The 22,419-nt window shown below is 32.3% G+C and overlaps 2 pseudogenes; both read left to right on the top strand.

Annotated features, from left to right (window-relative positions):
- LOC107018041 overlaps nt 1–18,850 on the top strand; it is a 58,545-nt pseudogene extending 39,695 nt beyond the window's left edge.
- A 2,189-nt stretch (nt 18,851–21,039) lies between these two features.
- LOC107018038 lies at nt 21,040–22,027 on the top strand (annotated as a pseudogene).
- The last annotated feature ends 392 nt before the right edge of the window (nt 22,028–22,419 follow it).

Below are 22,419 nucleotides of genomic sequence, written 5' to 3'. Positions count from 1 at the left end.
CCCATAAGTCCGACATGTACACAAAATAGCTAATACTAAGAAAGGAGTACGTTGAGTCCAGATCCAAGAAGCATAATATGGGCCTCTAAACGTTATAAAATAATGATAAGGCTGCCCCATCAAACCACTAGAATCCAAGGGGCACCTTCCCAGCTAGCAAGAGTAAACCCAGGGGCCGCCCAGCCAAACAATTAACTCCTAGAGGCACCCATCTAGCTAGCTAAAGTAAGACAAGGGGCATCAGCAAGATCATTGAAGAACCTCATAACAACCATGAGCAATGCCAATTTTGAATGACGCACACTCCCAAGTAATCTAAAAAACGCTCCAAGATCAAACAAACTCCAATATAGAATCGTCCAATAAAGCATGAAACCTTAAATATTGCAACGAGTCTATGGAATGAGAGAAGAAGGATAAAAAGTCATCAAATCTTGGCAGACTCCTAAACTAAGACTCATCAGGTGAGACTAATGTCTTCCACACCAATCAAAAAGTAGCTAAGTCATTTGAATCAACTCGGAGATGAAAAAAGGACAGAAAAGCTACACATTTCACAAGTCTATGGCAAGCTCTTGTTTAATCCTACAACAATTACAAAGCATTATAAATATTCAAAACAAATACAACAACAACACAAACAAGACAAACCACAAGATAAGGATTATCACATCACCCTAACTAGAATGCTCCTAATCTTGAGAAATACCAAATAACTAGGTACATGCCCTCAATTCACTAAAATCAACATGAATTTACACATTCAAGATCAATCTAGGATAAGGAAAGTTGTAGCCTACATTTAGCGTGTCCTTTCGTGCTCTAGATAACATATTTGGAGCTTTTCCTTTTTGTATGGCCTCAAAATGATGTCACACTACCAAAAATAGTATCACATTGTTAAAACGGTCGTGAAGACAATAAAAACAGATAAAACAAAGCCGAACCGATTTTAGAATCCAGATGGGAAGCGTTAGACCCACACTGGAATTTCCAAAAATGACTTTGTTAAAGGGTCCAATTCAGTACCCCAAACTTATGTCCTCAAATGGAACACAATTCAGGGCTCAAAACAGCTTGAATTTAGCAAATGCAAATACGTCACCAAAAAGAGAAAAAAAATCCATGGAAGCCCACAAAACACAATTTTTACCTCAAAATAAGAGTTCACCATGCTCCCCAATAACTAAAATGTGTAGTCCCAAGCTTACTGAAAACAACCAATTTAAACCACCCAATTCGGAGCTATATCGAAGGAGAAATCGTAGGAACAAGTTAAGGAACAAAATTGATTCCAGATCATTTTTAAGACCATACAGGTGCTGCTTAAGCGACCAGCAAAGTCGCTAAAAGAGACAGGTCAACAAGAGGTGGGCCTTGCTTCTGTGAGTCCCTTGTCGCTAAAGTGATGCTCACTTAAAGGCTCAAATCCATATAATAACTCCAAAACTGATAATGACAAAACATTTAGACCAAATTTCATATTGTAGAGCTGATAGTAATGATGGAATTTCATTTCGATACTCATAGCTCCAATTATCACAAAACCCACTTTTGACAACTTTAACTCTCCAAACCTTTGAAACTTCAAAAAAGAATCACCGGTTTTCAATCAAATTTCAAAAATGACTTCATAAACCGATCAAACATGACTCTTGGGAACTATCAAAAGGGGTAAAATTGTAATTTTCTATCAATTTCCCAAAATGACATTCAAAGTCACTACATCTAGTGATCTCTAGCCATGGTAGCACATATCCTCAACATATAAGAGAGAGTAGAAGAAGGAATCTTAGTAACCAATGGAATCAAGTACGCACAATAAGAAAGAAAGAATGAAATTCTCCTAAAGTCCAATAAACTATTAAAGATAGATAAAAGACATCTCGACAACGATTTGTAGGACTTTACAAGTCACTTCTTGTACTTGTGACAGTAATGAACTTTGTGTTTTGACGCCAAATTTCATGACCCAAAATAAGGAAACTGATGAAGCCTCGCGCAACCACGCAAAAAGGTAAGCCAACCCAAATACGAAACATAAATATATGAAAGGAAAAAAAATTGAGGTAATAAGCAACTCCTTTTAAAAAATATTTAAAGAAATGTGGAAAGTCAATACAAAACCATCCAAAACTAGTAAATGCCTATTCAAATTTGAGTACAGCTCAATAAGTCTCAAAATCATCCAAAGGAGGGAAATCCACATAAAGTAAGAGGAGAGAAGACATCTAAGATGTATGCCGCTCAACCAAGTAACAATATCATAATCTTGAGAGGAATTATCTTAACACCACTATCGATCACAGGTAAAAGTACTTGGATCCGAATTTGCATAAAAAAGTATAGAAATAAATAAGTGTGAGTATGAATCTATGTGTGCTCAACAACATTGTAGACTAAACCTTATCCAAAGTTATGGTGAGGATCAATCCTAAACTTCCCTAACCTGCTCAAACTCTAACATCAAAACATCTATACAATACTCAGACTAGTAGCTACAACTGATCTTCATAAAATTGCAGCCGAGTCCTCATGATCGAAACCAACCAATCCAAACTATCATCACGAATGCTAAAATCCCCACACGAGCGTAAAGGCCAAAACTCGATCAGCCCCGGCCTATCTAGGCTTTTTATTCATATGTGTGTTTTACTACGTCCATTAACTTTTACTTGTTATATTTGGAATTTACAATCCCATTCAAAAAACTATGATAATATAAAATAAATATTTGAAATGACTATTTTACCACATTACTCCTATTATTTAATGTTTATCATGAAGTCATGAAAAATTATTTGGGAAATACGTAATTAATGTTAAGGGTACAACATGTAAAAATAATTGTCTTTTCCTAATATATGAAAGCGACATGAATGAAAATGAATTTTAGAATGGTAGACAAGTATTAAAAGATAACAAGAGAGTGTTAAGCTAACCTTAGTAATGATACTTTGGAAATCTAAATTCGACTAAAACTCTTGCTATTTCATGTGGTTATTTAATACTAGGGGTAGTGTAAGAATACTTATCTTGATTAGTGAAAATGAACGAGTAAAATGAAACATTTATTTTCAGTATAGGGAATACTTCCACCGTCCACTTTTACTTTTCCATTATATTAAAAATAGTAATTGAACTTTACTAATTTGGTTTGGAAAATCAAGAGATATTTTATCATTTTATATTTATTTTAAGATTGTTTTAATGTACTATTTATTCCCTAATATTTAAATAGCTTATAATTAATAGAAGTGATAAAGTTAAATTATTTGTTTATTTATTATTTTTAATGGAGTATTAAATAAAACATCTACGTATAAATAAAGAAGTACGAGAGAGTAGTAACAGATACCCTACATTTTTAGGAAAAACAGAAAAAATTGGGCATACCAAATAAGAATTAAATATCAAGAAAGTAGCATTCAGTTCCAAGTTCCACTGTAACTGAACCAATTTTGACTAATTGAAGCCAAAAGAAAGGGTACAACATAATTTCTTACATTGTTAGTGTCACCCCCAAAAGAAGATAAGAGCTTCACAAAGCTTAAATTTTCTAATATATTTCACAATGTTTTGTTAACAATTCAGTTTCCCAAGGTCAATTAGCAAGTGAAGACAGGAGACATGTTGGAAAAAGATGTAACATTTACTTTATTGTTTCAGAAATTTGGTAGATAGTAACTCAAATGAAATTTCAGATGTTTGTTGTTTCATTTTTTAATTTTGATGAGTTTGCTTCTATGAATTGTGACATTCATATTGTTGATGAATAAGTTTTGCTTCTTGAAAAATTTTCTTCAGCCCAAGCGAAGTATATCAAAATGATGAGGTTTTAAAAAAAATTCAAGGTCATTGAAAATAAAGGTTATGTTTTATTTTTGCACAAGCCTTTAAATTCAATCTAATTCACCCATTTAATACTGGTAGACTTCGAATAATGTTTTCTAATTGCACATGAATCATTTTGAAGATTAGATGTGCAAGCTATATGTAACAACTCGCAACTCGTAATAGTCAAGAATAAGCTGAGAAACTAATTGTAACACCCCAAAAAATATTTCAAACTAACACTCGAATTGTTCATCGTAATTAGTGAGATTTTACTAAGGAATTTAAAATTTCTTAACTATTAAGGTCATTACACTAGAATTAGTACCAAGATTTCCAACCAAAATAAATTGGAATTAGCAAAAATCTGAAATTTGGAGAGCTAAGTATGAGTGTTGGATAAACATCAAACGATCATAACACCTATCACAAGATGAGTTAGGTGTGATACAAGATACTATAGCAAAGACCTTTGAATTATCTTTCAAAATCCTCCAAGATTTCTAAGTTTCGAGTTCAGATGAGTGAAATATGACCTTTGAAGTTAGGTTCTCCAGTTAAGGAAAGTTAGCCTAAAATATGAGGGGTATTTTTGTCCTTTCCTTACCCAATCAGATTTAATTCATTTTTTGAAATATTTTAGGTTCTAATCCTTTTAGGTTCAATTTTATAAACCTAATATACACCTAGGTTTTAGTTGATAGTTCAAGAAGAGGCAAGAAGAGAAAAGAAGAGAAAAGATGAATGGATGAAGGCGTTCATCGATATTATTGAGTTTAGTTGCGGATTTTCGCCATGGGTCTAATCCCTAAGAGGTACGTAAGATTCCATAAGTTTTGGGTTAGTTCACCCACACGCCAATCATGTTATTTTTCAGCGAAATTTCATGCTTTAAGTTTAAACATTTGAGTTCTTGATATGTGTCCTTGAGGTTCATTATAAATCTTGTTAGGTTGGGTTTTTGATGAATTCTTGAGATGAAATTGAGTAATTTCAGTGTTGTTTTCAGTATATTAGAGTGTAATTATGTTAAGTTATCGAATCCAAGTGATTGGGAAAGAAACCGTTTGATTTTAGACGAGTTAGGGTGAGAAAACGAGCAACGACGTTCGGCAGAATTTCTGGGTTGGGACCGGGCACACTGCTCCTGCCAGAGTGACATAAACCCTTCTTTGTACTTGAGGGGTCGGCTCCCCACGCCACCCATAGACCCAAGGTCATCTGCCCCTCCAGTTTGCCCCCGGTCACTCCGTTTGAGCTTATTTAAAGTGTATCTTCACTCCTTTTTTATTCTAAACTCTTTAAACTACTTTTGAACACTTGGAAATAATTTACAACATGAATCATAACCTTTAAATAATAATTAAAATTCAAGGTAAAGTTAAGATCAAGTTTTGAGAGTTCTTCCGAACCATTTGAGAGAGTCCTTTTGAGAAGTCTTCTACAACTTCTATTATCTTGTTTCAAGTCTCAAGAAGTTAGCATGAAAGTCAGGAGAATGTATTCACAAGTCTACAATATCACCTAGATCCTCCATGTCATGAACCATGAATTCATAATTCACATTCAAGACAAAGAGTCAAGAGTAGAGTTCAAGAAACTTTAAGTTAAATTTTGAATAGATTGAGATCCATCATTGATTTGAACTATATTTTGAGGAAGTAATTAAGAGAATTAGAGATTCATATACATGAGTTCCATCTAGTTTCTTAGACCTTCAAGTCGAATTGTTCATGACCATAATTCGGCATGAACCTTATAAGCCGAATAGTCTAGTGTTCAAGAAAGCTTTTGAGTTCAATAGTGAATCCTTTGAGGTAAACCATTGATTTGAACTAAGTTTTGAGGAAGTAAGTATGAGGATGATAAGATTCTTATCCATGAGTTCCTTATTGATATTTTGACCCTTTAGTCGAGTCATTCATGCCCATAACATCCGCATGAACTCCAATTAGTTTAGTACCTTTGAGATGAGTAACATATTCAAGTGCTAAGTCTTGAGCAATAAATTTCTAAACCATTTGAGTTTATATTTATAATCATTGTACTATTAGATGTTATCCATGAATTCTTTGAGTTGAATTGTTTATGCTCCTAATTCCTCATGAACCCTCCAAGTTGAACATCATAAAATCATCAATAAATATGATATCATAAACCTTGAATCCATAATCTAATTAAAAAAAAGTTAAGACCAAAGTCAAAGGAGTTAAGAGTTGAGTCTAGAAGTTAAGAAGCAAGTCAAAGTAATGTTTTCAAGAGTCTTTAAAAATGTTTTAAACTTTGTTTTAAGAATCAAGTTTCAAGTTAAGTAAAGAGTAAAGAGTTGAAATCCTTCCTTCAAGAATTATAAGGGAAATAAGTATTCTGTGAGAGTTGATTTCCGATTCAAGTTTCAAGTTAAGCAAAGAGCAAAGAGTTGAGTTCATTTCTCAAAAGTTACAAGGGAATTAAGTATTCCCAAAGAGTTTATAAATGTTTTCACATATAAATTAAAGGGAAACTAAGATTTCCGAAAGACTTTTGATCAAGAAAAGGGAACATTGATTCCAAGAGTTTTGTAAAAGCTAAGTGTTGAGCAATTATCTCAACCCAAGAAAATGAAGTTATTTAAAGAGCACGAGCTAAAGTACATTTGGGAGTAATATTGAGCACCGATGTGGGATGAGTGTTCAAAAATTAACTCAAGTCTCCATGAAAACCATGTAGCCATCATGGGTATTAACAGGTCATACTTTTTAGATGATCACGTAAGTTAAACTAGTGGATCCACTAAGTTAAGTTAGGTCCTATAGCGATAGAAAGATATATGATGGTCCTTGGCAGCGTGAGGTAAAACGTTGTATCCCCACTTAGGCTCAGAGTGATGCTTGTCGGTTAGAGAATCTCCCACGTAAACTATATTACTTTCATATCTAAGTAAAGTTGAGTTTGTTATTGCATTTTTTTGATGAACTAAGTTGTTTTTATTATTTTATAAAGCCTTATATATATTGCATGCCTATACCTATAGGGGGTACGAAGTAACAATCTAGTTATAGGCAGGATAGAATAGTTAAAAGAGTGAAAATTATTCTTGCTTTATATTGAGTTGAGTATCCAAATTCGAATTTCCTATTATTGAGTTGAGTTTCCAATCTGCAGTTGAGTATATTATTCTTCATTTTACTTGAGTTGAAAAGAGGTAAGTATATTTCTTTTTATTAAGTTAAAGCATATGTATTACGATTTAGATTTCCCCTTACATGCTCGTACATTTCACGTACTGAGCCAATTGTCCTGCATCTTCTCATGATGTAGAAACAGGTATTTAGGATCATCAACAAGAGCTTTGTTTTTATATATATATATATATTGTTTTAATTGTGTCAAACATTTATTAATGCATAGATTTAGAAAGTTTATAGAGAGGTGATAAAGAGTCCAAAAAGAAAAAAAAACTTTAATTTTAGAGCAGAATAACTACAAATGTCTTTTATTAAAGAAAAAAATAATACAATCTTAATTTACATTGTACTCAAAGTTTGTAGTGAATCTGATTGTTCAATGATATACTCCATGAAATTTGATTAACTTTGAGAAAATAATTTAAATAAATTTGATCACAGTCTAAGAATAACCAACATTTATTGACTTAAAGTAGTGGATTTGATTGTTCAAATACATAATTGGTTAACTCTTTTAGATCTATAAGAGTTATTTTGACACAGTCAAAAATACACTTGTCCACTAGATTAATAATGTTGTTGAATTCATTCCATGTAAGTATTGAGAGAATAGCACACTAACCAAGAGGAGACAAATAAACCCAACTTAAATAATATCGATTTGCTTTTTTATTTTATCCAGTCCATTATTGTTTGTTTAATAGTCTAACAATAAAGGACTTAGATTATGCAATAGTGAGTTTGATTCTATGTGAATCTCATTTTGACATTTAATTAAAAAATCTTGTTTGCTCTTAAGTTCACCAATATTCTGGTGGTTTGATAAACATGTTGCCATCTCTTTATTATATTAGACATGTTACCGTAGATCTTCAATTCTTTTTTCGTTTCTTTTCCCTTTATCTTTTTTTCTAGTTCTAATAAATTTTGGAAGTCTACTAACAAAATTGACAAAAGATTGTTTTTTCTGTCCTCTATCTTATTGTATTTCATCTTTATCTCCCAATTATATTCATCTATCAACGGTAAGTTATTGAAAATGTTCACATCTCACAGAAACTAACATAAAAGAATACACAAACGAATATTTGATTTCTCTTGGCATAGAAAATGTTTGTTCTAACTTTTTGCCTCCTTGACTTTGTGGTAAATTTGATTTTTTTTTCATTTGTTCTATCTTAGATTTTGATTTGTTGGGCACTTGTATCAGCGCTTTAGTGTCTGTGTTTCATTGTTGTATATGGATATATATTCAAAGTAATTAAATTTGATTTAAACAAAACAAACCAGAATTGGAGAAAATGTTTCCCTTTTTTTTATTTGTATTATTTTGTAGATGAATTATGAATCAAAAAAAGGAAATCTTTTTGTTCAATCATTGTTACGCTTTGCTTAAATAAAATTTAATTAGATCGCGTATATATTCATACAAAACTATGAAAACATAGACAATAATTCTGATATATATGGCCAACAAATCAAAAGTTAGGATCGAACATATGAAAAAAACATAATTTTACCACAAAATCAAGAAGACAAAAAAGTGTGAACAAACATTTTTTGCCAAGAGGAACCAAATATATGTTAATGTGAGATGTGATAACTAAAGAAATAAAAGAAAATGAAGAATTGGAAAAAAACTAAGCTTTTTTCGATCTTGTTACTAGTCGTCCAAAATTTATTAGAACTAGAAAGAGAAAAGGAAAAACAAAACCTAAAATTAATTGCAGATCTCAGTTAACAACTTTAATAAAGTAGTGACGATATGATAATTGAACCATCTATCATATATTATTATAAGCATGAAGCTCAAAACTTAAAAGTTGAATTACCACTTTGTCCCTCTAATAAATTAAAACTTATATAATTTATATATATAATCTTCTTATTCTCATTTCATAATCTTGACCTTTCAAATTTCTAACATAAATGTAAATAAAAATAAAAATGAGTAATTATCAAGAAATTAAAGTAGATTCATGTATCTTTAAAATTAAATTTCATTTCTGTCTTTTTCTATTTATTTTAACAATAATTCATGTGACTTTTCATGTTTCCATAATTTTGTTCTATAAATTTAACTTTTTCAAGAAGAACTTTTATTTAACACTCCTACAATTCTTGTATGTAGGAACTCTAAACATGTGAAATAATGTCACAATTTGAGGTGAAAGTTGTGAGATTCCCTTATGCAGTTACGAGAATAGATAAGAATTCAATTACTGAAGCATCGGAGCTTGATGTGTTAGTTTTATACTTATCTGTAGTAAGAATTATAATAAGACTTTTTTGTCTCTCTTCATATAGTTGAATTCTTGTTTTATTAGCAAGTTGCTCTAAATTCATATTTGTATTTTGTATGCTCAAATGTATAGTTTCACTATAGAGATAAACAAAATGAAATGCCTAATTATCTTGCTCATGTGTACATTTTTTATCCTTTTCTCCGTACTTATAATTTTTACATGTACATTAATTTTCATCTTTAAGAATGAATGTGATAAAATAGGATGTTTACTCTTTTCTTTTCTTTTTATTGAAAGAAAAGGTGAAACATATAATATTAGATTAATGGTGGATAAGTTATGTATGACAAAATTAAATTTTATATAAAAATAGTAGTTATTCATAAATATCCTAATTTATAAAATATAAATGATAAAACTTTTTACATCTTAGTTTTAAATATTTATAGTTAACTAATTAGTTTAAAGTGTTTGTGGATAAAAATTTAATACAATACTTAAAACACATTCATTAAAAAAGTTGAAAGGTTTTGTTTTCCTTCACTCAAAGTTAATCTTACACTATCTAGCATTATTCTACCAATAAAACGGAACTATCAAGAAATTTAATGTAGATAGTTGTTATTTTTCCTTTTAGCTTTGCAAACATATTTTTTGAATTACAAACAAAGTTTATTTTAATAATTTCTGATATTATTATCTCAATGCATTCACTTGGAGGTCAAAAAATTGGAGTGTCACAATTAGTAGTAAAACAAACTAAGAAATCTCAATTAGATATATTTTATTATTTAGTAGTATTATCTTTTAAGAAATAATACACTCATGGGTTACACGCACTTTTGCGTGTGCCCGGAAACTAGTATACAAATAAACACAAGGACAAAGAAGAAAATAATCATTGAATTTCAAAATGGGATTTGAATGGAATCAAAGTCACCATCACATAATTTAAGTCATTTATTGTAAGAGAATTAATTCAATAATAAGTTTAATAAAATAAAGAAACACATCATTATTCTCTTAGTTGAATTAGTATAAGAGAATTAATTCAATAATAAGTTGAATAAAATAAAGAAACACATCGTTATTCTCTTAGTTGAATTAGTATGTCTCCTTATATATATCTATATATATATATACCTCAAAATCATGACGGTCCTTAGAAATTTCGTAATACCTATTCGATCATGTGCTAGGTAAGGCAACTTATAGACCAACTGAGGGACGGATGTCACAAAAGTAAAGTTTTCTCTTAAAAAACTAATACATAAAACAATGAACATCCATCTCATTTCTATTACTATCAAAATTTTGAAACAACAAAGTTAAAACTACATTTCTTTCCAAATTTCTTCTGTTGTGTCGAATGAATGCTTCTGGCTTTCTGGAAGAAGATGTTCATGAAAACTGAAGAAAATTTTTTGAGGGGTTGGGTTTTCTTCTAATGATTACCTCAGAAGGGATCCACAACTTCTTTGAGTTGGGAAAATGTATGACCAGGTCCAATCTATGTTTCCTAAAGCACCAAAATTTCTTCTTGTTCTGCTTCATGAGCGGAAAAATTGTGGCATATACGGTTAGTATAATGTATTGCTTTATTGATTAGTAGCTAACTCGATATTGAAGTAAGGCGGATTTAACAAGTTTAACTACTAATCAAGAGAACAAGTACATTATGTTAACCGTATATACCCCAATTTTTTCACTCACGAAGCAAAACAAACAGAAATTTTGGTTTCCCAAGAAGCATAGATTGCACTTGTTCAAACATTTTCTCAACTCTAAAAAGTGGTGGATCCCTTCTGAGGTGATCATGTGAAACAAACCCCAAATGCCCCAAAAAATCTTTAATTTCCATGAACATCTTTCAGCAGAAATCCAAATGCTTTCATTAGACACATCATAGGACATGTGTGATAAAGAGGTAGATTTTACTTTGTTGTTTAAAAATTTTGATAGTAACAAAAGTGAGATGGATATTCATTGTTTCACACTTTAGTTTTGATGATCAAACACTTCAACATTAAGTTGGTAGCACAAGAGAGTTCACTGTTGGATAAAAAGCAGTCAGATAGAGTTACTAACCGCAACGTGATATTGTGTTCAATGCCGGAATGTGTACAATATTCCAAGCTTATCCGGAGGAATCTTGTTAGATAACTGAGAAGAAGATTCTGAGATATTTGAAGAACATAGGACCCGGTTCTATTCTATCCATTAGAAGACTCATTTGATTTTGTAGGATATGTTGATGCAGACTATGATGGGTATCAAGTTGATAAAAAAAGCACCTCATGATTTAGTCATTTTCTGGGCTCATCTCTTATCTCCTAGCCATATCATATCATATATTTATATTAAAGAGAATTCTAGGTCCGCCTAAATGGCGTCTCCACAAATCAGGATTTTCTTTTAACTCATTAAATTCAAAATTAGCCTTCCCTTTCATGGAAAGTTGTCACTTTTATAAAAAAAAATTGTTACTTTTATGAAAAGTTGTGAGTTTAATGAACAATTGCGACTTTTACGAAAAGTTGCAACTTTAACAAATAATTGCAACTTTTATAAAGAATTGCGACTTTTATGAATAATTGTGACTTTTCCAAAGAGTTGTCACCTTTTATATAAGACACAATAAGAATTTATAGACACTATGCTTTGTTGTCTATAAATAGAAGGATTTCCTCTCATTTTAAAACAACGGAAATTCTGAACTTCCTCTTCTTCTGCACAATAAAATATTCATGTAGTTTGCTCTTGTTGAGTGGCTCACTCAACCATTGTTTTTGTATCAACACACTTGTGAATAGAATCATTCTGTCATGAGAAGATCTCTTCCTTTAAACCTCGGGTACTAGAATGGAATAATTTCCTTAAGGGAACAATGTGCATTCAGTGGGATCGATTTTTTCCTCTATGTTTCATTTTATTATTACATATCATGGTATGTTTTTTATAGTCATTAATTTATGCTTATGTTGCTTATTTTTGTTTTTGAGTAGACGTTTTAAATTTTGTTGTTTAATTTTATGTTTTTGATCATTATGTTGAAGTAAGATATGTTATTCAAGAGTTTTATGTAAGCATTAAACAATTGGTGTCATGTAGATTCTTAAACTTGTTAAATAAATGGATTTGGTCTTTATAGAGATTTCAGTGGCTAAAAGATTCATGGGATGTCCAAGAAAGGACTTTGAGTGTTCAAATGTTATGGTGGTCCAACACTATCTTGGAGTTTTATTTATTCAGCTTTCTATATTATCGAGGCATTCAATCGATTAGTGACATTCAAAAAAATAAAGGAATTAGTGGGATGAAAAGTATTGTACTCAACCTTAATCAAACATTTGAGGTTCAAATATTTGGTTGGAGTCAATCAATAACCCCTCAAAGTATGATGCATTGTTATTAATCAAATATTAAAGAAATAATTATGTCCTTATAAACTTAAGATTAAAAGTCCCCAAAATATAAAGTTTTAACCATATTGATTTATTATAAACAATAAAATATATCTTTTGACTATCAAAATAGTGTCATTGAATGTGAACAATTATGAATAAGGGACTTGCCAATACATTAATTTATCCAAATTATTTGAGCAATATACATTATTTCATTGAACTCCAAGAGATGGGTTCTAAAATTATAATTAACTTATCAAGTACACAACTAATTATATTATATTTTATTATGTATATAGAGACCTTGAATAGGAGAAAAAACTCTCGCAGTTGATGAATAAATGTTTGTATCCCTTTTTGAAAATACAAATATAGATAATGAAACAATTACACATCTTTTCTAAAGACTTTGGTGATGAACAACTATAGTATACAAAAGAATTATAAAAAAAATTCATTAACACTTAGGATCAAATCTTTTTGGTTTTAAGATTAAAAATTATTTCATTTTTTTGGATAAATTATTCTTTACAATTTATCGTAGGATTGTATCCACTCGAAAATACTTATATTATCACATATTAGGAAATAGATTATTGAAGTAGTTCACCACCGCGCGAAGCTCGGACAGTTTACTTAATAAACTAAAAAAGCAAACTATTGTTATCCTTTCAATATGACTATGAATCCAGTCTTCATAAAAGGACTAAGCATATTTAAGTGAGGCATCATTTTCTGAGGGATTACTTTTAAAAGGGAAACATTAGTATGCAATTTTGCAAAGGCAGGAGATCAAATTGTTGATATTCTCATGAAAGCTCTGAGTAGGAACCTGTTCAAGAAAAAGAATAGATTAAAGTTGGAGATGTTGAAACTTGACTGAGTAGATCAATGTCTGAAGAAATCAATTGAAGAAACTTGAAGCTGATTATGCTGATGTAAAAGTGAGGTCACAGCAGATCTGGGCAGTTACATCCAAACCATATGGAGGGACCCTGTCCTTTCTCGAAGGTTGACATTCTTAACAAAACACTTAAATTACTTAAGTGAACCATTGCTAATGCCATGTGGCATTCATCCATGTATCTCATTTCTAAAGTCAATAATTTGAATCGTTGCTCATTTTGATAATAACGGAGTTGTGTTTAAGTCCTATGTGACATGTCCTGGTTTTATCCTCCCTTGTGCAAGAGGGTTTCCACATAATCTCATGTGTTGTCTTTTACTTTGAGTTATTTACTTACGCACTAATACTCTATCAAGGACCTAGCCCATTGACTAATAGTGCAAACATATTTTCTATCAAGGCCTCAACAATGTCGGTGGTGATTTCCAAAGTGTGACGGACTTAGTTAAATTGAGGAGCTTGCTGTGGATTGAATAATTGACAAAGAGTCATGAGCTAGGGTTTGTAGTTTCACTCAGTATAAGTCCAACTACAATTTATGATATTAACTTGGGTAATGAAATGTTTTGTGGTGATGAAGAAGCTGCTACGCTGGACATTTGCTTTGATAAGGTGGCCAAGAATGGGGATCTTTCACCTAGGCAACAAAGGAGAGGAAGCTTCAAAACCAAAAGGAAGACAAATGGAATGTGGCATAGTTGGGATTGTAAGGTGATAGAGGAATTTGTTCAAAGTCACTTACCAATGTGACTAGAAGAAAGAATCATACAATAGTGTCAAGAACATCCAATAAATTCAAGAGAAGTGATGAACTATCAAGAGTTGTTGGACAGATTTGATGAAGAAGACGAGATAAAAGAAGTGTTAAGTTAGACAGGCAAGACATCTTTTTAAGTTCATACATATATAAAATGAAGTGTGTGGTTGATAACTCAACCTTATTCTTAAGTTTTCTATTTTTGGATTACTTAATCATCCTCATTTATAACATTATCATAGAGTTTATTGTAAACACTATAATATTCAAAGAGTACCTAGTTTTTTCTAACTCTTATATTCGTCATGCTTGCTAATTAATTAGTAGAGGCTTGTTACCTCGTTAGGATTAGTAAATATCTCTAGATCTCGTTACTTGTAATATTCTCTGTGAGGTACACTTCTATTATTAATTGATAAAACTAGCCCTAAGCACCTCGCCTAACGGATTCCATTAAAAAAAAAGACACACAAGACTGAAATTTTGGCCCATTTTATATGCATTTTAGTCATGTATAACAGAAGAAAAAATACATGGAAAGTTAAAATCTACTTAAAAGAGTTCAACTTTCAGATAAGAGATGATCGTACATTTGGTGGATTCCATGGCAACAAACCTGCTAGTAGTAGCATTGAGATTATTGGGATCTATGTGATGGACATCACATCCTCCATGATCACACCAAGATGATATTGTAACGACCCGAGTCTACACCATGGACGTGGCTTGCACTGAACAACCATTGTTTGTCCCCAAGCGAACTCTCATCCTGGCTGACTATAAGCGGAAGACTAGCTTAAGCATACAAAAGCTTAAAACTGAATAAAATCTATTACTAAAATACAAAGTTTTAACTTTAAAAATTAACTCCAAATTAAATAAACTAACAAGAATCTGAATATATAGATTTTCACCGTAACCTAAAAACCTCTAATAGAAACCCTAATAATTTTTGACCTAAGGTGTAGAAACTTTGTCCAATATAACCTCCCTCAAACACTTGAATAACTGCATAAACATGTATACTGAACCGAGGATGATGATCCCTCCTTAAGGATCCCCTTCCAGCTGAAGTACCCCTAAAATAACAACAAGTGCAAGACCTCTTGTCCGCCAAATCCCTAAATTCCATGCAGCGCATAAGCTCCATGACCACCTTGACTGCTCTTTGAAAGATCCATACAAGGTTGTTTGATAAGCTACTACACGGATATAATAAGTCAAACTTCTCATGAATTGACAAATTCTTAGTCTCTTCAGGTAAAATCACCAAAGCATGGTGAGACAAGGCATGAAATTATGTCCAAAAATCCATATGAAGTACCATCTTAAGTCAAGTTCTCAAACTGACCCCACTTCTCTTCTTGCAAGTTACAGGAAATAAACATGTTGGTCTAGTATCGACATCAAACTGCCAACAATTCTTAGATAGGCCACACATGTGAAAATAGTGTAATCCACTCTGTCAGACTTCAACTCCACACTTTGTAACATCTCATAACAACTTACAAGAAACTCATAATTTTAAGTTAAACTTCAGAAAATCTTGTGTGTGCATATTCATACTTTTTGGAGATAAATATTACTTAGAAGGTATGAGATGACTCCAAACACACTTGATCTATTTTTACTCTCATCTGGTTGATTAATTTCGTGTAATGATCTATTCGACTATTGAGTGAAGGATTTGATCAATGAATATTCAATTCTTTCTACAATGTTGAATGGACTCTGACCAATTCTGCAACTCGAATCAAACTAATCAAACCCCAAAATAAATTATAAATTTTAGTTTGGGTTCTAAGACATAATTTCTTTGCAACAAATTTTATGTATGGAAAATAAACTCCAACCACAAAATAAATACGAAGAAAGAAGAATATTTTATTAATTAATAGTTTGAGTAAAATTTTGTCCCTTTCTTGATTCATTTGTAGGATAATTTCCACCTAAAATGGATTTTATTTGATCTCCACGTAAAGAGGATTTTGTTGATTTTCATGAAGTATTTGTGGTCACGAAGAGTCCGCCCACATCTTGATCTCTTTGTAAATATTCCATGAATTTATGGAATTTCTGAGATCCCTCTCTAAGGGATATAGCACCCTTGATATAGTGTGAGTTAGAATTAGTCGTCAAGATTTCTAACTGAAGCTAGACTCATCTGCTAGAGTCCCACACAGTTTTGGTGTCTACAAATGTAGATTCTCTGTCTCATGAAAAAAATAAATTTCTTTTTTAAATACCCTTTGTGGGAACATAGTTACCTTAATTCTCTTATTGGTTGGAGTTTTATTATTTGAGGTGTAATCAACTGTTCCAGAAGAGGTCTTAAGGGATTGCACAAATGAAGGACCCAACAACATCTCCAAGCACGTTTCAGCCTCCCATCCGAACGTGGACACATGATCCAATTTCTCAAAAATCCTCAATAGTACAACATATTTGGCTTTGCAGATTTGTCGAGGCATGAAGTAGGTGCTTATGCATGCCAGCCTTAAGTGCATATTGAGCATATCATTCATTGTTTACAGAAGCATACCTCAAATCAATAATTAGTCATGGAGTTAGTTCGGATATTTGAAATAGATATGTGTTGTAACAACATTATCTAGCACTACATCTACGAGAATTCCTAGCATTTATCTCATCGTGGAAAATGATTTGTGAGTTAGAGTTTCAACAAGCCATGAAGGATAAGGGAACTTGTAAGTAGCAAGGTTTCAAAGTACCAGACAATAACTAGCTTCTCAGAATCAACAATATCAATGTGCAACCCAATCCAATTCATAAATGGTTAAGCCGCTACTTCCCCACGCGATATGCGGTAGGCACCTATTAGTTCCTCAACCACATTAACTACTTCTTACTATTTCTAATCGCTTGCTATAGCCTAATATACATTTTTATTGAAGGCAAAGGCAAATCTTAATCGAAGAACTTGAGAATTATCATCAGGAATGATTCATGTTAGAAGATTGAATGGTTCATTACAGATAAATTTCATATTTTACGAGCGCATCCAAAGTTGCGAAGTGTAACATTGGAAATGATTTTATTTTTCTTCATTCTGAGTAAACCGTCGTGCTGACTTTCATAAGTCATAAATAGTTGTAAATTAACATCACATTTGATAAAAGAGTCTCCAAGTTTCCCAAGTGACTCCAAATGAAACTTCTCGAGGCATATCGTTGTTGTCATTCCTCCCAAAATCTTACCAGTTGGTATACAAAGTGTTAGTTTGCAATGATTCGAAAGCATTCTTTTCAAGTTTTTTCAGCATGAATGCTTCCCCTATAAAGTCTAAAGGTTCTAGTAGGACAAATAGTTATTGGCAAAAGATCCTTGCCTCAAGAATCTTATGAATTCTAAGTTATACATATATAGCAGTGAATCTGTTCGGCGGAGTTTGGGGATTCAGTAACATACGTGCATACCTAGAATTCATGAGATTCTTGAGGTCAACAATCTTTCGCCAATAACTATCTATCGTGTTAGAACCTTAAACCTTATAGTGCAAGAATCCATGCTGAATAAACTTTATAAGAATGTTTTTGAATTACCACAAAGTAAAACTTTGTATCCCAACCGCTAATATTATGGAATTAAAAACAACAAAGAAATGTCTCAAGAATTTTCATTTGGAATCACTTGAGAATCTTGGGGACTTTTTTCTCAGCTACGCTATTAGTATACAACCGTTTAAGACTTATGAAAATTATAATGAGGGTCTTATTAAGATTAAGAAAAAAAATCAGTTCCAATGATGTATTGTTCAAGCTTGAATGTATTCGTAAAATTTTGAGATTTATCCGTAACGAACCATTCGATCTTAAAGTGGGGACCATTCTAGTGATAATTCTCAAGTTTACAACTTTGGCAAAGAGTTCTTGATGCCCTAAGTAGAGCTGTGTTTTAGGGTAAGGAAGGAGATAAGAATCAAGAGAGTAGCTGATGTGGTTGAGGCACTAATATGTTCTTACCTCAGCTCGGGCTGACAAAGTAGCAGCTATATCATTTATGAAATGATTGAGATGGATATTGATTTTATTGATGCACCTATGCGAAGGCACTTCATCGTGAGTGCTGAGAAGCTAGTCAATGTACAGTACTTGGAAATCAGTGCTACATCACAAGTTTCATGACCCTACGATGGTTCCTAAAGCGCTAACTCACGGATATTACATTCTACCTGAGATTCCATGATGCTATTAGCACTTGGAATTTCTAGGAGATGTAGCGCTAGATTATGTTGTTACAACACATCTCTATTGCAATAATCGAGACCGATTCCAAGACTAATTACTTATTTGTAGTCTGCTTTTGTAAATAATGAATGCTATACTCAATCTGAAGTAAAGGCTAGTATGTATGAGCACATTGTTCATGCCTTGCTAGATCTGCAAAGGCAGATATGTTGTACTGTTTAGGATTTTGAGAAATTGGATCTCGTATCCACGTTTGGATGGGAGACTGAAACTACTTTGCCAAATGTGCTTGGAGATGTTATTGATTACTTTGCTAGAGTGTGATCTTTGTTGATATTAGCTTCTATAAAGATACTACATTTCTACTCATAAGACCTCTTATAGAATAGTCGATCAAACAATAGAACTCTATCCAACAAGACACTAAAGTGAACTATCTGACTCAAAAAAATTCATGGGACAAGATGACTCCAATTTCATTTAAGAATTCGACATTTGAGATATCAAAATTATGTGAGACTCTACAAGATAAGTCTCATTTCATTTAAGGTTCTTTGAGACTACTTACCCTAAACTCAAGCTCACACTTATATTAAGTGTAGTATATTTTCTTGAATAGGCATTTTTAAAATTTCATATATTCATAAAATCCTTTCACATAGATCAAATAATTTCTATGGAGGTCAACATCATCCTTAGTTTGACTGACACTAAAAACCCTTGAATCACGAAGAGCAATTCTGCAGCTCGGATCAAACCCCAAAATTAATTATAAATTTTAGTTAGGGTTCTAGGAGACAAAATTTCTTTGAAACAAATTTTCTGTATCGAAAATAAACTCCAACCATAAAATAAATATGAAGAAAGAAGAATATTTTATTAATTAACAGTTTGAGTACAATTTTGTCCCTTTCTTGATTCTTCTATAGGATTATTTCCACCTAAAGTGGATTTTATTTTATCTCCATGTAAAGATGATTTTGTTGATTTTCATGAAGTATTTGTTTCAATGAAGAGTCCGCCCACATCTTAATCTCTTTGTAAATATTCCATGAATTTATGGAATTTTCGAGATCCCTCTCTAAGGGATATAGTACCCTTTATATAGTGATTTAGGATTAGTCTTCCAGAATTCTAACTAAAGCTTGACTCGTCTGGTAGAGTCCCACACAATGTTTATGTCTACAAACGTCGAGTCTCTGTCTCATGAAAAAAATTGATTTCTTTTTTACATAACCTTTTGGGCATATAGTTCACTTAAATCTCTTATTGTTTGGAGTTTTATTGTTTGAGGTGTAATCAACGGTTCCAGAAGAGGTCGTAAGAGATCGCACCAACGAAGGACCAACCAACATCTCCAATCACGTTTCAGCCTCCCATCCGAACGTGGACACAAGATCCAGTTTCTCAAAACTCCTCAATAGTACAACATATCTGTCTTTGCAGAAGAAGGTGCTTGTGCATGCTAGCCTTAAGTGCAGATTGAGCATATCATTTATTGTTTACAGAAGTATACCTCAAATCAATAATTTTTCATGGAGACAGTTCAAATATTTTAAATAGATATGTGTTGTAACAATATAATCTAGCACTGCACCTCCAAGAATTCCTAGCGTTGGTATCATCGTGGAATATGATTCGTGAGTTAGAGTTTCAACAAGCTATGAAGGATCATGGAACTTGTAAGTAGCAAGGTTTAAAGTACCATATATTAACTATTTTCTCAGAATCAACAAAATCAATGTGCAACCCAATCCAATTCATAAATGGTAATTCCCCACACGAGTTGAGGTAGGCAGATATTAGTTCCTCAACCATATTGACTACTTCTTACTATTTCTAATCGTTTGCCTTAGCCTACTATACATTTTTATTGATGTCAAAGGGAACCCTTTATCAAAGAACTTGAGAATTATCATTCGAAATAATTCACGTTAGAAGATCGAATGGTTCATTACGGATAAATTTCATATTTTACGAGCGCATCCAGAACTGCAAAGTGTAACATTGAAAATGATTTTATTTTTCTTAATTCTGAGTAAACCCTCGTGCTGACTTTCATAAGTCTTAAATAGTTGTAAACTGACATCACATTTGAGAAAAGAATATCCAAGTATTCCAAGTGATTGCAAATGAAACTTCTAGAGGCATTTCTTTGTTGTCATTCCTTCCAAAATCTTACCAGTTGGGATAAAAATTTTAGTTTGCAATGATTCGAAAGCAATCTTTTCAAGATTATTCATTATAAATGCTTACCCTAATAAGTCTAAAGGTTCTAACACAAAAGATAGTAATTGACAAAAGATTCTTGACCTTGAGAATCTTATGAATTCTAAGGTATACATATATAGCAGTGAATTTGTTCGGCGGAGTATGGGGATTCACTATCATATGTATATACCTAGAATTCATAAGATTCTTGAGGTCAACAATATTTCGCCAATCACTATCTACCGTGCTAGAACCTTTAGACCTTATAGGGAAAGCATCCATGCCGTATAAACTTTCAATGAATGCTTTTGAATCACCACAAAATAAAAATTTGTATCCCAATCTCTATGATTTTGGAAGTAATGACAACTAAGAAATGTCTCCAGAATTTTCGTTTGGAATCACTTGAGAAGCTTGACGACTCTTTTCTCATATATGCTATTAGTATACAATCGTTTAAGACTTGTGAAAATTATCATGAGGGTCTTCTCAACATTAAAAAAAATAAAATCATTTCCAATGTTGCATTGTTCAGGCTTGGATGTGCTCCTAAAATTCTTATATTTATCTGTAATGCACCATTCGATATTAAAGTGAGGACCATTCCTAGTGATAATTCTCAAGCTTACAACTTTGGCAAAGAGTTCTTGATGCCTTCAGTAGAAATGTGTTGTAGGGTAAAGAAGGAGAGTAGAAACAAGACAGTAGCTGATGTGGTTGAGGCACTAATAGGTGCCTACCTCAGCTCGCATAGGCGACGTAGCAGCTATATCATTTATGAAATGATTGGGATGGACATTGATTTTATTAATGCACCTTTGCTAAGTTACTTCATCGTGAGTGCTGAGAAGCTAGTTAATGTATGGTACTTGGAAATCAGTGCTACATTACAAGTTTCACGACCATTCACTGCTTGTTAAAACGCTAACTCGCGGATCTTACATGCTACCTGAGATTCCACGATGTTATTAGCACTTGGAATTTCTCAGAGATGTAGTGCTAGATTATGTTCTCACAGCACGTCTCTATTTCAAATATTCGAGACTGATTCCAAGACTAATTACTTATTTGCGGTCTATTCTTGTAAATAATGAATGGTATGCTCAATCTGAAGTTAACAATAGAATGCATGAGCATATTTTTCATGCCTCGCTAGATCTTCAAAGGCAGATATGTTGTACTGTGCAGGATTTTTAGAAATTGGATCTCGTGTTCGTGTTTAGATGGGAGAGTGAAAGTACTTTCCCAAATATACTTGGAGATGTTATTGAGTACTTTGCTAGAGTGTGATCTTTGTTGATATTGGCTTCTATAAGGATACTACATTTCTAAGCATAAGACCTCTTACAGAATAGTCGATCACACAATATAACTCTATCCAACAAGACAGTTAAGTGAACTATTTAACCAAAAAAAATTCACAGAACAAGATGAGTCCAATTTCATTTAAGAATTCGACATTTGAGATATCAAAATTATGTGGGTCTCTACAAGATGAGTCCTATTTCATGTAAGGTTCTTGGAGACTACTTACCCTAAAATCAAGCTCACACTTATATTAAGTGTAGTATATTTTCTTAAATAGGCATCTCTAACTTTCATATATTCACGAAATATTCATAAAGTGATTGAGACGTGGGTGCACTCTTCTTGACAACCAAAGATTATAACAAGATCCATAA

Source organism: Solanum pennellii, chromosome 1 (genome assembly GCF_001406875.1).
Source record: "Solanum pennellii chromosome 1, SPENNV200".
In the NCBI taxonomy this organism is placed as follows: Eukaryota; Viridiplantae; Streptophyta; class Magnoliopsida; order Solanales; family Solanaceae; genus Solanum; species Solanum pennellii.
Note: the sequence above shows the minus strand (reverse complement) of the source record. Positions and strands in the feature narration are given on the sequence as shown.